This window comes from Ylistrum balloti, unplaced genomic scaffold (genome assembly GCF_031769215.1).
Source record: "Ylistrum balloti isolate Yb309-2 unplaced genomic scaffold, AGI_CSIRO_Ybal_v1 Utg371088, whole genome shotgun sequence".
NCBI classification, from domain to species: Eukaryota; Metazoa; Mollusca; class Bivalvia; order Pectinida; family Pectinidae; genus Ylistrum; species Ylistrum balloti.
In genome coordinates this window covers 939951-958580 of record NW_026782600.1, presented here as the reverse complement: position 1 = coordinate 958580, position 18630 = coordinate 939951, and positions in this window count along the sequence as shown.

Genomic DNA, 18630 nt, shown 5'->3' with positions numbered 1-18630 from the left:
TGAGGACGACGCAGAAGATGCTGACAGGCTCGTAGGTGGGAAAACTGATTGGAGAGGGGTGCCAGAGAGGGCAGCTCGATGTGATGAAGGAGTATTAGAGGACGACGGAGGGGACTGGCGATCCGGGATATGTAAAGTACTGGCAATCCTGTGTACACATTCATATGAAGTGATGAGGAGTTTGGGAGATGTTTTCTCCTTTTTGGCGAAAATTCGCCAATCCATCGTCCAATGGGACTCGATGAGGTTGTTTTTCCATAATTTTCCGAGCTCGTTTACAATACCCTGGCGGAAAGGAGTGAGGCATTCAGAGATGAATATTTTTTCATCTTTGTATTGGGATTTGAGATCCGACTTCACCTTGAAGATAGCTTGTCGATCAGTGTATCGGACAAACCTCGTAATAATAGTCACCTTGTTATTCCGGACCCTCCCGATAGTGTGAGTTCTCGAAAGATCAGCTTTGGTAAGATGTACACCCAATTTGTTACAGATGTCAATCACTGCCTGGTAGGTATCGAATTCAGAAATAGGCTTATCAATAGGAACATTATGGAATTTCAATGCACCTCGCCTGGTGTATTGCTGTTGCTCGTCAAGTTCTAGTTGGAGTGACGATACAGACTCACGAAGTTTGGCGATCTCCGAAGCTTGACGTCCGAATTCAAATTTCATCGATGCAGTAGTATCACGGACCTTAGAGTCAATTAACTCATTAATGACTTGATTGTTGGACACAGCCTGGTGGACCGCCTGATCAATAAGGGGTTTCATAGAATCAATTAATAGCTGTGAAACTAATGATGCCAGAGAGGGGGCCAACATTTCGGAAAATTTTGCCAAAAATTCGGGAGCAAACATCATTTGCGTCATAACCGAGTCAGAGGATGAAGAAGATAATATCCCGGGGGCTGACGACTGATCATAAGTGCTTGTAGGTAGCAAATATGCAGGGGGCGGTGTTGGAAAGTTTGAGGTTCGCTTTGTCTCAATATTATCGGGTGTTATTGGGCTACTAGGTTCTTTCCTCTTAACATCCCTTTGGCTTAATGCGTTAGTGAACATGCTGGCCTGTTCCTTGGATATAGTGATCGACATACCTGGATATTCTTGCGTAGACCTGCGTCCCTATATTGCACACGAATCCGTGACAAGTTCTAAAAATAGCACAGAGTGAACAGTCAATCACCAACAAATTATGTCACAATAAGATGTTCCAAAAGTTCCTGAGACGAAATATGTTCAACCAAAATGTTGCCGGGTACAATATTAACACACTGGCTTATTCACAATAACGAAAGACATGTAGAAATATCACTTCTAGCGAAAAATTCACCGCGCTCCTTAACCCTGGTCTTCACAGTTCAGCCATCACGTGATAGGGTCTATGAGTGGAGGTATAGTGTCAGATACATTAGCACTCTTAATTGATTTACGGACTAGTTTCCAGGAATTAATTAGGTTTCGCATAATTATCTAGTAGCCCATTAATATCGACATAAAAATGTTTTCTTGTCCTACGTTTAAGATTGTTGACATGATTTCTTTGGTTTTTAAATTTAGCCAAATTTTCTACAAAAAAATCTTTAAAAGTTTTTTTGTGTAATCTGTTTCTAATTCTGATTTCATGTCTCAATTCTGTAGTAAACCACGGTTTATCGTTCGGTCTTACCGTAATAGATTTATTAGGAATACATTGAGCGGCGTAATTTATAAATTTATCGGTGAAAATCAAGCACATATCATCACATGTATGAGCATTCCTAAATACCTGTTGTCAGTCAGTGTTTTGTAACAGGTGATTAAACTTAGGAAAGTCAGCATTTCAAGTTTAAATTCAACGATAGTTGCGTCATGGTCCGCAATGTCCCTATCAAGTTCAATTACGCTAGAAAAGCCGACCACGCATGAATCACTTGCTAAAACGGGGTCAAGAAGAGAAGCACGTGTATGGCCTACGCGGGTAGGTTGGTTTATTACATTATAAATAGTTACGTACGGATAATGTCGTTCAGTTTATGATGGATTTCAACTAGTAAATCAACATCTATATCACCAACTATAATAACACGTGGATTTTCATCAAATGCCTTCTCAATGGAATCGTCGAATTGTTCCCAGAATGAGTTTACAGTCATTTGATATATATATACTGTACATAGAAGATACGATGAGTTATGGAAGAAAATTTCAATCCAGATGGCCTCACCTGATTAAAATTCTAAATCAAGACAATGTGCATGTTCGCGGTCTTTGCGGAAGGGAATAATACTGAAACCAGGGATTGTAATAAGTGGGATTCGGTAATGCACACTACAGGAAATTCATCTACGATATTCTCAAGGTGAGTCGATTTATTTCTTAAACTACGTATGTTTAAATAGATAATTGTTAGGTTATTGGAATATACATCAGGCCCGGGATTTTCGTGTATGTCCATGCAAATTAATAGTAGCAGACAGAAGATAAGGATAAAATTAGTATTGCTGAAATAGCTTTTAACAACATAAAAAATAAACCGGTAACTCGAGGTCTTAATTGAGATAAGAAGGAGTACAAATAGAAATCCCACTTCATGAGAAATGAAATGCAAATTAATTTTAACATTTGGGAAGCCACTCAAGTGGTTATAATGTATACGCATGTAGAAGTTACCCGGTGTGTTACAAAATCACTACCCATTATCAAATTCGGTCACAGCTGGCTAGCTCTCAGCAAACTGATACCAAAATGTGTACAGAACACGTTTAACGTTGACTGGAAACTATTCGCTGAGTTGAAAGTGAAAGTCAGAGAGACAAGAATAAGCTTCGGAGATCCTGTAGGACAAGTCACTGACTGAGTATCCGGAGTATACGTTAAACAACTTAAACTTCCAGCGCACCAGTTAGGGGAGAGACGTTTGTGAGAATCGGCGATGGACACTGCCAGGGACTTGTACGCGGCTGCCGATAAAAAGATCGTGTCGGACAATCTATGTGTGCTAACGATTTTATTGTGTCAGTAGTAGTGTGATTGAGTGATTTTCCGTGGATTTATCAGTATTAAAAGGGAGTAGTTTTCCTTTGCACAGGTAAGGTTACGCACCAGTGATCACTTCGGGTGAACTATACGTGTATGTATAATATATAATATACGATAACGCGCTTTCTCATTTCTTCACATTTTTATCAATATATACACGACAAAAGAAAGTATAAGGGCATCAGTTTGTTTTATTTTGTAATAAAGAGATGATATTTCTACTGAAAACGATGTATTTACTACTTTCCTGGTTTTTTCCGTCTTACATTTTAAAGTGTTCGCTTTGCCGGGTTCCGTCAACAGGAGCCTAACTTTCTAACGTGACCTCCTGTTTTGTTTACGTTTTTTTCATTTCCGGCTGCAGGGGTGTAACAAAAAGTTAAACAAGGGTGTTTAAAAAGGATGTGTAGGTTAGTTAGCGGTTGGGAACGATTTTGACCACAAATGCCTTTTTGAAACATATGTTTTATTTTCCCTCTTCTATGCTCTCCCATATCCTCCTTGGGATGTTGTATTCCGCTCACACTACTGTTTAAGACATATGTATCTCTATAGGCAAACTGTCAGGGTTTAGGTGACCAGTAAAAACGAAAAGATCCTTTCTCTTATTTTTATGAATATTTACTGTCTTCAGGATACTTATTTATTTGATGACCAAGAACATATTGTCAGAAACGAATGGGGTTAAGTCAAACTCGGGAAGTAATGCTATGTTATCTAATAACAATTTTGAATTGAGAGGAAAGAAAGAAAGAAAAAAGAGTAATATACTGTTATTAGATTTTACAGGCCAAAACTCGGACAACCCAGAGTTCATTGACAACTTGATGGAAACTATGTAAAAATCACTTGGCGATGAAAAAAACAGTAGTGTGTGGTGATTTAAATGTAGTTCTTAACCCTGAGATTGACCATGATGATACACACTTAAGCACTTACAATGCTTATGCACGAGAAAACTTTAGAAGCAATAGACCGTGAATATTTCATTGACATATACAGACAGCATATTTCAAGTCGAAGAAGGTATACGAGGAGGCGAATTATTAATTGTCGCAGACAGTTAATTACCCTGTATCAAAGGTGCCTCAACAGAATCAGGAGATAGATCAGACCACTGCTTTCATAAACTTTTTCCCCAATTTAACAATTTCATTTCAGTAATAATTACCATAACTTTAGTATGCAAATATGGTACCTACACCCATCTTTGTATCAAAAAACAAAAGATTAAAAAATCCTGCCCTCCCTACGACCATGAGCCTTCACGTCATGAACATAGAGTTATCTCCCTTCCTCTTATCTTTATGGCTACCGGAGCGGGCGGACGTGCTATATCCAGCTGACTGCCTTCCTTTTCCTTATCGCTTAAGTCTAGTTTATAGCCGAGTATTTATATATCGGCTTGTTGCTTTAACCCATCGTTAACTTTAACAGTCTTTTGCAGACTTTTATTTGTTAATATATCCTGCTTTTAGGCCTTTATTCGGCCGGCTTTGTTCGGCCTTTGTTCGGCCATTGTTATACTCCACGCATCGAGCGCGTATCCACGTGTTTTGCGCCGTTCGGTTTTTCGTGAAGTTTTTTCGCTTTTTATCGGTCGTATTATTTATTCGAGCGCACTTTTTGTTTAGCTTTTTTACGTTTCGTTAGCTTTTGCTTTCGTTTGTATTTGTTTGTTGGAGTTGTGTTTTTTCACTCCATTTAGTTTTGTTGCGTTTATTTGTATTAATAACTTGTTATTTGCTTATTTATTTCGTGACAATTATGGATAGTTCAGGGCTGCGTCGTGGTTCGGCACATGGGTGATCTCACTTCTATGGAGAGCAGGACCCCCATGATGCCTGTCTCTTATGCCGGCCTTGCAGCGAGACCGCGCCGTGCGAACTTTGTTTGCACGCCGGGTCCGCTGTAAAGGTTCCCCTGCCCAGTCGGCGAACCTCTCGCCGGAAGAGGGATTCGTCCTCATCTTCCGGTAAGAGAGGTAAGCCATCCAAGTTTTCTACCCCGGCCCTGAGCCGAGGGGTGAGGTTGTCACTGCTGGGGGTGTTCTCGCACTGAGCTCCGCCCTCGAGCAGGGGGTGGCTCCCCCTGTCCAGGGGCGTCCTGGTGTAGGGGGGAAGCAGCCCGACCCTGACTCGGCGGTCTTGGGTCGAATCGGCCGGTAGCTCCCGACAGCCGGCGGTGCTACCGTCGGAAAGGGACTTCCGGTCACAGGTCTCTGATTCTTTCAGGGACCTCGGCACGCCAGGTGGCGTCGTTGGTGGGGGCCGTCTTTACGCCGGACCGGTATCTTCGGGTATGGGGTCAGGGGCCACTGACTTTTTGTCAGGGTTGTCAGTGGCTACGGAGATTAGTGACACTGAGTTCACTAATCCTAGTGTCAGTGCGGGGCCTGGGTTCCTACCCTCACAGGTCTCTGGATCTGGGGCTTTTCGCTCTAGTCCAGATTTTCCGGTGCAGGGTTTCCCAGGGGTTTCCCCCAGGGATTTGGGGCCCCAGGTCAGGCTTCCGGTTTCCGGTCGCCTTTTCCCCCGGACTCGGGGTGTAGGGGTGCTTGCGGGCACTCAATCCCGGGCCGCCCAGGCCAACCTGCGGATGGTCATGGGTACCAGCAGTTACCCAGCGGTTACGGGCTCGGCCCGTACATGGCTTGGTTTCACCCTAGTGGGAGTGGAGGTTCATCCTGGTCCTTTGGACAGGGTGTCCAGCCCCAGGCTCAGGCAGGCCAGTTTGGCCAGTTCTGGGGTCACTCCCAGCCCGCGGGACTGTTCCCATTCCCTCAGGGGTTTGGGTTCCTTCGTGGAACCCTTGGGGTATGGTCTCTCCCTCTAGGAAACGTTTTAGCAGTGCTGAATCCCCCCAACGCTCTGCTACTTCGGGGGCCGTTTCGGCCGGTCCTAAAAAGGTTCGCCGGACCTTTAGGACTTCCGCCTCCCGCGCGGACCCGTCGGTCTCCTGTCCTTAGGGGTTAGCTTCTAAGCCTACAGCTTCGGCTGTTAGACGTTCTACGTCTAAACGCCGTATAGAGGAGTCCCCCTCTCCGGGGGCCCCTGTTCCTCCCAGGGCGACTTCGGTCGCTAACGAGGAGGAGATGGACGCTGAGGGCTTGGCAGAGGATGACGATGTTATCCATCTGTCTCCTGGGTGCTCGGCGATTGATCCGTCCGAGTCATCTGAAGATGACCCTTCCGACCAGGAGGGTTCCCAGGAGGTAGGTGGCTCCGAGATTGCTGAAACCGAGGCTCAGCATGTTTTTTCGGGGATGCGGGCCCTACGGGCCGACATTTCTCGGATTCTCGGGGCGGAGGTATGCCCACCGCCTTCTGCATCGTCGGTGCCCGAGTCCACCACCCTTCTAGGTTCTTTGGTGGCTCCTCGGGCTTCTGTTCGAACTGATCGGACTCTGCCAGAAGGCACCATTGTGTCTTCGGCTCTGGTTAACCGCCCGGGCACGGGTTTTAGAGAAGAATTCTTCATCTACCCGCACCCCAGGGTTTGCCGGTCTGCAGCTCGGTGTTGGCGATTTGTCAGAGGCTTCTACCGCTGACTACGCTACACATGACGGGCAACTGGCCCCTCAACCAGCACAGCTGGAGTCGAGGGAGCTGGCTGCCTGGCCCGGCAAATCGGCGGACCAGGTGGTGCTCGAGGCTAGAGAGCACTACAGGATGGAGAGGATGTTGCGCCTTTCCATCCAAGTTGTGTCTGACATAGACTTCCTGACTGTGAGTCTATACAAGGTATCTGACTTCCCTGATGGTCGGGTACCAGAGACGGAATAGGCCGACATTCAGGACAGGCTCACAGCTGCCCTGAACGCGGCGTTGAGGGCACCGGCGGCCTTACAGGTCTCCCTGCTCGCCAACGTCGTGGTGGCTAGGCGATTTTCAGTCTTGAAAAATATCCCAGTCGAGGAACCTTATCTTTCCCGTCTATTGACTGCCCCCTTCTCTGGCTCTACCCTGTTCGGGGGAGCTCTCCCTTCTGTCCAGAAGGATATGAAGGAGGACTCGGTCGCCTCAGCACTCTTGGTGAAGAGGTTTCGTTCCGAGAAGGCCAGCGCCTCGCAGGGGTCAGCGCCTCCCAAGAAGAGAGCTAAGTTTTCGGCTGGGCAGGCGTCTGCCCAGCCCAAATCACAGCCACAATTCAAGGGCAATAAGGGGAAACGTAAGAAGGGTAAGAAACCTCCTGGGGGCAAGAAGAAGGGCTCCTGACTCTTTCTTCTCCTTGACCGAGACAGAACAGGGGTCTGGCGGGATGGACGGCGGTCCTCCCGTTCAGGTCTCTTGTCCTTCTCCCGCAGGCTCAGGCTCCGGATGGGCGGACGAATCGCTGGTTTGGCAGGGACTCGATCTGCCCCATCCGGAACTTCCTGTGGGCGGGCGTCTCTCCGCTTTCCTGTCTCAGTGGCAGGAAATTACGGAGGACGCGTGGGCGTTGTCGGTGGTCAAGGAGGGTCTAGGTATCCCCCTTCTTCGGGATCCGCCTCTTACCGCCCAGCCGATCTCCTTTCCTCCTCCGGGGGATTTGGAGAAGGCTCGGGCGATCCAGGAGGAAGTAAGGACCATGCTTGCAAAGGGCGCGGTAGAGGAGATTCCTATGTCGGAAATCACTCCCGATTTCTACTCCCGAATGTTTCTCGTTCGGAAGAAGTCCGGAGAGTGGCGTCCGATCATAGATCTCAGTGCCTTCAACAGGCACGTAGATTCTCCTCACTTCAAGATGGAGACCCCACGGGGCATCATGGCCTCCGTTAGGGACGGGATGTGGGCAACTTCGGTAGATCTGAAGGATGCCTATTTCCATATCCCCATCAAGAAATCGGTACGGAAGTTCCTCCGTTTCACGTGCAACGGCAAGGTCTTCCAATTCTGTGCCATGCCCTTTGGGCTGACGACAGCTCCTTTGGTGTTCACCAAGCTGCTGCAGGTAGTCGTGGGATTCCTTCACTCTCGCGGAATAGACGTCCACATCTATTTCGACGGCTCCCTCATGCTTCACAGGGTGAGGGAATCGTTAGTGAAGGATACCCGGCTGGTCCTGAAAGTCTTGCTCAGAGTCGGCTTCATTCCTTCAAGAGAGAAGTCAGAGGTTTCCCCATCTCAGGACTTTGTCTTCCTGGGGAATCGTTTCGATACGGTTCTGGGCATAGCCCTACCACCAATGGAGAAGTTCGAGAAGGCCAGGGCTCTAGCTCTGTCCTTCATCGAACGGTCGCAGGTCCAGGTGCGTTGGTTCCTCAGTTTTCTGGGGTATCTCAACGCCCTGGCAGATGTGGTCCCCCTCGGGAGGCTTCACATCAGACCTCTCCAGATGTTCCTCCTGTCCAACTGGGTTCCGTCATCCAGGAAGTGGGAGGCCTGGATAATTCTCACTCAGTCGGTCAGGGAGTTCGCTCGCTGGTGGACCATTCGGGAGAACGTTCTCCGTGGGGTTCCTCTGACCAAGCCTGTCCCCTCTATGACCCTGTTCACGGATGCTTCCATGACAGGATGGGGAACTTACCTCGACGGCCATTGTCGCTCGAGGGAGTGGTCTGGGGATCAGCTCTCGGAGCACATCAACGTGCTCGAGATGAGGGCAGTTCTTTTGGAACTGCAATCCTTTCGGGGGTTCCTGCAGTCCAAGGCGATTTGTGTGGCTACCGACAACTCTACAGTTGTCGCGTATCTTGAGAGACAAGGGGGCACCAGGTCTCACGTCCTGTGTGCCCTCCCCATCCGCATCCTTCTCCTCTGTCAGGAGATGCAATTGTCCATTGCGGTCAAGCATCTTCCGGGCAGGTTGAATGTGTTGGCGGATACCCTCTCCAGGCGCCGCCAACCGGTGTTGACGGAATGGCAGGTGTGTCCCTCGGTCTTCCGGGAAATTTGTCAGGTGTGGGACAGGCCTTTGATAGATCTGTTTGCCACTTCTCTGAACAATCAGCTGCCAACCTTCGTCTCTCCGGTCCCAGATCCAAAGGCTTGGGCTGTGGACGCCCTTTCTCTGGACTGGGACGGGATGCATGCCTATGCATTCCCTCCCTTCAACCTGGTGGGCAGGGTGCTTCAGAAGTTCAGGGAGCATCACTGCTCCTTACTTCTGATAGCCCCCCTGTGGCCGGGGCAGCCTTAGTTTCCGGAGCTCTTGTCGTTTCTGGTGGAAGAGCCCCTTATGAGCCTATGGAGTCTGCCTCTTTGAAGTTTCTAACTTTCAAGACAGTCTTCCTTTTGGCTCTGGCCTCTGGACGTAGGAGGAGTGAAGTGCACACCCTGTCGTCACTTCCTTTTTGCCTTCGTTGGTCCAGAGGCTACACTGCCGTTACTCTTCTTACTGATCCTTCGTTCCTTGCGAAGAATCAGGTCCCGGGGTTCTCGCCCGATCCCATCAAGATTCCGGCATTGACTAGAGGAGAGGGATAGATTGTTTTGTCCCTGTAGGGCTCTTAGGTTTTATCTTGATAAAACCAGGGGGCGGGGCTCCAGATCCCGTCTGTTTTTGCCTATCAAACAGGGACAGCGAGACATCTCCTCCCAGTCGGTGTCTAGGTGGGTATGCCAGGTCATTAAGTATGCTTATGAGCACTCGGATGACCAGGCTCGGGCGAGGGTGAGGGTGCGGGCTCATGAGGTAAGGGCCCTCGCTGCGTCCTGGGCCCTCCTTAATGGGTCCTCCTTTCAGGAGGTCATGTCTGCTGCCTTCTGGCAGGGCAGGAATACGTTTACAGATTTTTTCATCTGCGATCCCTGGCTTCCCACTCAGGTTTGTATTCTTTGGGACCTCTGGTGGTTGCACAGTCTGTGGTTCCCCCTCCTTCTTCTATGCACTCTGTCCCCCCTCACTACCATGTTCAGTTGTGCTAGATGGGCTACCTTGCTACTAGTCACCACTACGGTAAGACGAATTCGCATACTAAAGTTATGGTAATTATTACTGAAATGAAATTGAGGTTTTTTAATGTAAAACCAATTTTCATGAGGTAATACTTACCATAACTTTATGGAGTCCCACCCTATCCTCCCCTCTTCCTATCTGCCTGACTGCCCCTCTGCGGGTGCCCCATAAAGGCTAAGAGGAAGGGAGATAACTCTATGTTCATGACGTGAAGGCTCATGGTCGTAGGGAGGGCGGGATTTTTTAATCTTTTGTTTTTGGGATACAAAGATGGGTGTAGGTACCATATTTGCATACTAAAGTTATGGTAAGTATTACCTCATGAAAATTGGTTTTACATTAAAAAACCTCAAATTTAAGAAGAGTAAAGACCAATAGAAGTTTAACAATTCTCTACAAAGTCTACAATGACTTAGAATGTTTAGAATTAGTAAAAAAAATGTCATTTTAGATACAAAAAGGCAATATTTTACCAGGTTTTGACCATGGACACATAGACCAAACCTTAGATGCTGACATGGAATGAACTATTAATGATCAATTTCTTTTAATGAATATCATAGATAAGACAATCTCCTATTTTTCCTAAAGAAAAAAAAGAAATATGAGGGAAAATGAAATAAAATATACTATACAGTATTTAGAAAATAAGAAGGATATAAACATAGAAGAGATTGAAACTGAGAACGGAGAATTAGAACAGATCAGAATGCTTAAAATGAAAATATCAAGAGCACAATGGATAACTTGGAAGATAGAACCACCAAAACAATTCCCAAACTTCAGATAAAAGAAGGATCTCTAATATCAAAGAAGGAAGAGATATTAGAAATATTTTATGAAAATCTCTGATACTGCAGATGTTAATTTAGACGATTATCTTAATTTCGACAAAATTCCAAAGCATTCTTTTGCAGAAGCCTATGTGGTTTAATCTCTCTTGAAGAAACTAGTATCCTTCTTATAAATATAAAAAAACAGTAAAAGTCCTGGATCAGACGGGTTTACTGAAGAAATTTTCAAATTCTTCTGGAAACAAGTAGGTAATTTTGTTGTTAGGTATTTAAATGATGGATGCGGACATGAGATAATTATCAGTTACTCGGAGAAAAGCTGTTGTCATCTTTACTCCGATAGGGAATAAACCAAGACACTTTCTTCAAAACTGGCGTATAATTTCTTAACTAAATATTACCTACAAAATAATATCGGGGGTAATATCTCACAGAATTCAGTCAGTATCAGACAAAATCATAAGGACTAAACTGGCTTTTATCAGGACGTTATCTGGGAGAAACCATTTAGACAAATTTCTCGACGATGATAAATAGACATCGTAATGCCAAAGTACAGACCACTCTGACAAAATGCTCGACATTGACAAACAAACATCGTAAAGCCAAAATACAGACCACTCTGACAAAATTCTCGACATCGACAAACAAACATCGTAAAGCCAAAGAACAAACCACTATGACAAAATTCTCGACATCGACAAACAAACATCGTAAAGCCAAAGAACAAACCACTCTGACAAAATTCTCGACATTGACAAACAGACAACGTGATGCCTTAGAACAAACCACTCTAACAAAATTCTCGACATTGACAAACAGACATCGTAAAGCCAAAGAACAAACCACTCTAACAAAATTCTCAAAATCGACAAACAGACAACGTAATGCCTTAGAACAAACCACTCTGACAAAATTCTCGACATTGACAAACAGACATCGTGATGCCAAACTATAGACCTACCTGTATGTACTCGTCATCTCGGCCCTCACGGATAATCTATAGTTAGATATAGGAAACCAAATGTTCTTGCTGTTTCATGTCGCAGTGCATTGTTTCATTTGCCCTCAAAGTTCATTTCCGAAGTTCTGAAGACAGAGTTGCGCCCTTCATCTTGTTTAGGGCATGTACTATATAGATCGCAGTTAGCAAGGATGATTACGTGGTTACATTTTCACTGAAGTCGGTCCAGGTTACTTTGAACAAATATTCCAACGACGTAACCAGATTAGGTTGTGTGCCATATATACGCGATGTCCTGATGTTAAAGTGATAGTTGAACTCCTACGTTCTTTTAAACAAGTTTTCTTCTAAACCGGAGTATTTCACAATCTACAGCAATAGACAAGAACAGCCGGAAATTCCAACTTTCAGTTTCTATATAAGATACATTAGCCAACAGTTATACTCAATAAACCTTTCTACAGACACGTCATGTAAATGGCATTCTCGTTACTTTAAATACAACTGTAACTCGAATATTGCGTATGACAACTTTTAACGTGCACATCCGATCTATTACACTAATGCCTAGAATTACGAGTGTCACTTTATAATTAAATGACTGTGTAACAATAATTATAGAAGCTGTTGTCAGAGATAAATTGTCACGTTTCATAATTAAATTTGTTAGTATTTCTTGAAGTAAATCTGAGAAAAATGGAAGAAGGCATTCCATTTCGCAATGTATAATATATTCTGAAAAAAAAGTTTTATCAAATCATGTCAAATTTCTATGTTAAATTATTTTACAACCTATGAACGAAACAAAATCAAACATTTTAACCTTTTATATTTTATGAATTTCAAAGAACATGTTTTTAATGCTTTTCCAAATGAGGCATATGTTGTTACGCATAAACACACCCAAGTTGCAAACTCAAGATTCATGTAATCGACTCACTAACCTGCACTAAATATGTTGACATACTATCAGAGAGAGTTCTGTAGTTCTGGATATATCGTCTTTTTTACTTTCTCAATAGCACCTAGGTGATCGGTAACCTTTGTCTCAATTTGTTAAACTATTCATGAAAACTGGGAAGATCCTACATTGATGCTTGTTGATTTTCATTCAGTCAGTAACGATACGCGATTTGACGATAATGGAAGTTCTCGCTAGAAATCGCGAGACAACAGGTAGAAACCAAACTGCTAATAATTGGTGAGTTTGATCTGAAAAACGCTTTCTAGGAAAATTGCACATTACAAAGAACTAACGAACGTGTAACCAAACCTGCAGGAGTAAGTGCATAATCGAACAATTGCACTAGGCTCGATAGTCCTAATGAAGCCGGATCGGTATCAAACATAGCATAAAACACGTCGTTACACATCATTGCTTCTCTCCAAACAGTATAATACAGTACAGGCAAAAACCAACGCGAGCTCGGCGAATTCAATACTTATAGATGCAAAAGCTGTCGCGATATTTTGTTATTATTTATTTATTTATTTATTTTTTTTTTTTTTTTGTTTGTCTATTTTTTAGATATCCGTCTAATAATTCTGGAAGCATGCCAGCTGAAAACCCAGTACTGTTGAATTGGACATTCACATAAGCAAGGTAGAAAAAGACACTCATTGCCCATACTGATCAAGAAAAAATGAATGTGTTGACTGATGCAATTTCTATATTGAAGAAAAGGAATATATTAGAAAAAGTTTAATGTTGAATCTAGATCAAAATGTCCGATTCGTCTGAACCAGACGGTATGTATACCGAGCAATGCTAACAAAAAGGCCTGTGTTGTTTCGATCCTGGAAGGTTTTATCCCATTGGGTCAAATCATAGTAATAAAAAGAACATTATCGCCTTTTGAGTCTTACCATTGTCTTTTGCAAAATTATTTATCCGTTACTTAGATTGTATCTGACGACCGTTTATTGATTGGAAAACGAAAAGCATTTCGTGACCTAGCAAAACATTGGATGTAATGTTTCCCTAGCAATATCACCAATGTGTTAACCTGAACGGCGTTACATCACCATGACAGAAAGTGTCGAGCGGAATCCCAGATGGCAGCCTCCTTGGATCTTCACTGTTCCACACTGACAACATTACACGATGGTTCTTGGTTTCTGTACATTCTACTTTATAAAGAACGAATCAAGGTAATGACAAATGGCGAAAAGAAAGAGATTGAAACTTAAATGGATAATCAACTGATATTTGACAATTATATTCACACTGCAGCGGAAATAAAAATCAGAAATGGTGTTAATAAGAGCATACTTTTACCTGGAAAAAAATAACTTTTTGTCTCAAAAAAGGGAAAAAACTCTTGTACGACCATATCTTGCATATATGACACTCTACTTATCAAGAAACTAAAACAATACCAACATGTCAATATCATCGTAATCAAAACTCAAATTCGATAGAAATAGTGCAAAACATGACGAAATGGAAAAGTACAAGGATAATAAGACCAAGTGTTCCGGAAGAGTAACGACCATCTAAGTATAAGTAAGTAATGTAACGTTCTCAAATGAGAACAAAGTATACAACAACATAACCAACAGGTAAACTAACGAGCATCAAACACGTCCAGCTTCATGTTGCACAAAGAAATAAAATCTGTACAAACAAACCTTTGTTGTAAAATTGTCCTATAATGATAGACTGTAACACACTGAGCTGCCAACACTAAGATACACCAGGATATGGTATAAGATAGTAAACTCACTTTTTGACACGTGTACCGTAGCATAAATAGAACAAAGGACGTACGGAAATGTTCCGATAAAAAGAGTTGTTTATAACTGAAAGTCTGTCGAGTAAGGTGAGAAAGCACAATCATTCTTTATCAGGCTTATTAAACATTTGGTAAACTCCATGCCGTGGAATGACGTCACAATTTCGGTATGAAAATAGGGGACAAGGCTCCGAATGTGCTTGTGTATATGTTCAAACCACGGCCACTGTAATATATTTTGGGGAGAGTATGTTTGTTTAATACATATACTGGAGATTAGATCACGTATTTTGGTTTGGTCAAAAGACGATAATTGGAGCCCAAAAGTGGTAAAATTGCGCAATACCAACGAAATTCAACAAAAAATAAGTTCTGTACATTTTTGTTTGAAACGGTCCTTCACGTGTTTTTCGCCAATCAAAACGCTCCTTTTAACCATTGATGACGTAAAAGTCTGCCCATTTCCAAGTCAAGCTGTCGACAGATTCAGGTCAGGATGTAAATGAAAATACTACAGATGTATCTCTGCGTGGACTTTCTATCTACAGCGTTGTTATATTTATTCCTAGCGTAACGCCCGAAATTCATTACGTCTCCCTTCTGAATGACAAAGGTGTTTGATCACTTAAGTAGATCTAGCCTATGAAAACGGAAATCGTGGAAAGATTTCGGCAAGTGACGTAAGACTCATCCGATGTTTTCAACATGTAACTTTCAAAAGGAGATGGGGACTTATAAAACATTCTGTATATGTAAATAGTTTTTTGGGTACGCTTAACTTTCGATGACGCATTTGAGCAAGTCGTTATCATATTTTTTTTCTACTTTCTAGGTTGATTGTCTACCTCAATAGGATGGATAGATTGCCGCCATATTTAAGCTAGCGTTTATATGAGTTACATGGCAACGACTTGACAATTTATGAATATATCGAGGATTAAATAGTGAAAATTATCGTATATCGTATTTCATGTCGCCGCTGAACCGATACCATAAGTCAGGATTTATTTCTGATATCAGGATTGTTGTGAAATGTGTTGACAGTGATGTAAGTTGATAACTACGGGGAATTTTTTATTTCCTGTTTTGCAGTTAGATATCCTCGATACTCGCTGTCTTGATGGTTCCATTCATATAAATCGGGTTTCTCTTGGAGAACATGACATACTTAGATTGATCAATATTGACAGTGTGTATCGTCGATGAAGCAGCATGGAGTTCGTTGTCTTATTCTATCACGTTCTAAACGGTCTCTGTTGTTTGATTTTAAATTTTATAAATTATAACGTTTGCACACGTTTATGTAACTTCGCAAGCTAACAATGTTTAATACTATAAAATAAAACAAACTCTTTGGTACGGAAGTCATCAGCGTGAAATAGATAAATAATAAATAACAAAAATGTTAACTTGTGGTCGTACAGAAATTATACGTTTCAATTCACAAATACACAACATGTACTTTGTGGAAATTCCACATAGATCTAGCCAGAAATCTGCCAACATGTGCAGAATATCCCTTAAAGGCTTTGTCTTGTATGATGATTCAATGTGAATTGCTTATTGGCACTTTTCCATCTGCTGTTCACGGTCTTGATATGAACGTAATTGTGTTAAAATGAAGCACAAGTTGGATATGAAACAAGAGAACTGGGAACTGAACACTTCTATAACAGCAGTCGTAGTAGTGGAAACAATTATAATTGGTGTAGAATATTTCAGCGTTAAAAGCAAAGAGAGCTTTGGAATAGCTTGATGGTGAATAAAAAATACAAAATGGCCGCTGTGGCTGCCACATTGTACTTTGTCGGCTTGCCTTAACATTCCCACAGATTTCCAGCCCAATGTCAACAGTGGAAACTTGTGAAGATGGCGGCCATGATGGCCATAACAACATTAACAACACTTTGTCAGGACCATCTCAGAACCATTTAAGACAGGTTTCAGCTGATTCCCACTGATAGAAGTTGTGACGTTTAACGTTTTACAAAGCATGGTGTACGACAACGGACGAAACACGATGGATATAGGACATCCTGACCATTCGGGTCAGATGAACTTGAACAAAAAGTCCCAGTCAAAATAAATATTTTCAACAACTGTTTATATTTTTTTGGCAATTTCAGCAATCTTAACTATGAACAATGATGCTGATATATTACTTCCAACAAATTATCGAGATAATGTATATGGACAATTCAACAATAATTACTTAGATGTAAACCATCTAACAACAGCCTTTCCGAATCCACGGGACTAGGCGCGTGCTGGTCATGGCGTTGCGGTGTCATGTTTTGATGACGTCACATCCGTGATTGTCAGTCCGCAATCCCTCTACAATAGCAGCGTATGTTCATAAGAAGAGCCGGTATGTGATACATCCTTGAAACCAATCCATCCTAGAGTAAATTGCGGTATCCCAAAAACACCTCTGTAAACGGCTCATGCCATTTCAAGATTTTTGAAAAACGTATTTGTGTCTAATAATAAAGTATAACATTATTTTTCTGTTTTGTTCTTAGTATTATTATGTGGAAATTAGATATTTGTTTATTTGGAGAATAACTACATTACATGTTATGGTTATAAACGTTATGGATTATTTCGCGGAAGATTAACATTGAGTGAACAGTCACCATCCATCGCGTTTACATTTTGTACTTTCACTTTTCCAACTATCGACGAGTTCTTGGGATACACGTTGATATACCGTGATGTCAGTGATAACTGATTGCTATTTGGCTACAATACTGACATAAAACTCACACGCAAATGATATGCTGATTGATAGCATAAAAAAACAACAGTTGTGTCCCTCCTTGATGATGTCAGGGATGTCACCATACTTTTGCACTACGTTGAACTTTGACTCTGACCGCGAGGTCAACTATTTGTAACCCGTGAGCCGTTTACAGAGGTGTATTGTGACATAAGGAACGACACCTCTGGTAGAGATTGCCTTGAAACGTCAGACCCGGGAAATTTCCCAGATGTTAGTCTTGCCCACCGCTCATTTCATGGATAAAGCAGAGGGTTCGCTGACAATACACGTTCCGGACGGTCGTCATTGCGATCTCTTCTAATTACGTTACGATCTGTACGTCGGGGTCGAACATCATGTAACGGCGATGGCAAAGGTCTACTTTTTGTCCACTCCAAGCCTCTTGATTGAGTTTGGCGACCTTTTTTGCCGGACAAGAACATATTGAACATTTGCATTCGCATGTTCTTGGCAGTAGCATTCACACTGGACTGAGAGCTGAGATTGGGTTGTGGAGGGTTGAAGTTGGAAATATAGTGCTGAAAGATGGAAATTTCAGTTGAATTGGATAAGAATTCCATCATGCATTTTTTAGTGACAAAGATTTATAATAAAACATATTTTCGCCACCACCGTGAAAAATGATAAGATTAGTACATCTCACCGCAACCGTGAAATAAGACATATACCCCTATGGAATCACTGGGTCACCAGTAAAGACATTCACATAAAAAGGCAACGTGATAGATGCCCAAGTACTACGCAACAAATCTCCTCAATATATAGCTTGAAATACAGTCAATCATTGCAAATGCAGCTGGTCAAATCACCGAGACAATAAGATTACTAGAACAAAGACGAGTTCAATACACCATGCCAAATAATACTGTTTAATACTCATGTTTTACTATACTAATCTAAATACTCGTCACAATATTCAAATTATCGGATAACTGTACCACCTTCACTCTAGAGTATTCTGTCCTCTAATAAATTTTGTGTTCTAGACAGACATGGTGGTTTGACGAAGTTGAGGATTGAATCTTGCTTATGTCGATTTCATGGGATGATGAATTGAGTTGGTCTTGAGACAAATTTAATGAACTGCGAAGAAATATGAGGATTGAATCTTGCTTATGACGATTTCATGGGATGATGAATTGAGTTGGTCTTGAGACAAATCTAATGAACTACGAAGCGGTTCATGTTGAATTTGTCTAAAGACCAACTCAATTCATCATCCCATGAAATCGACATAGGCAAAATTCAATCCTTATATTTCAATTCACGTTTCTTTTTTCTATATCATGGGAACTGACGCAATTTATCTTCTACTTTTATTTTCGTGTATTGTCATCATATCGTTTGACGTCATACAAGCAAATAGTCCGTCATTTGAAGGCAGATTATTGTAACAGGTTGAAAGATATTTCAGTGTGGAAACTTAAATAAGAACAAAATTTAATATATTTT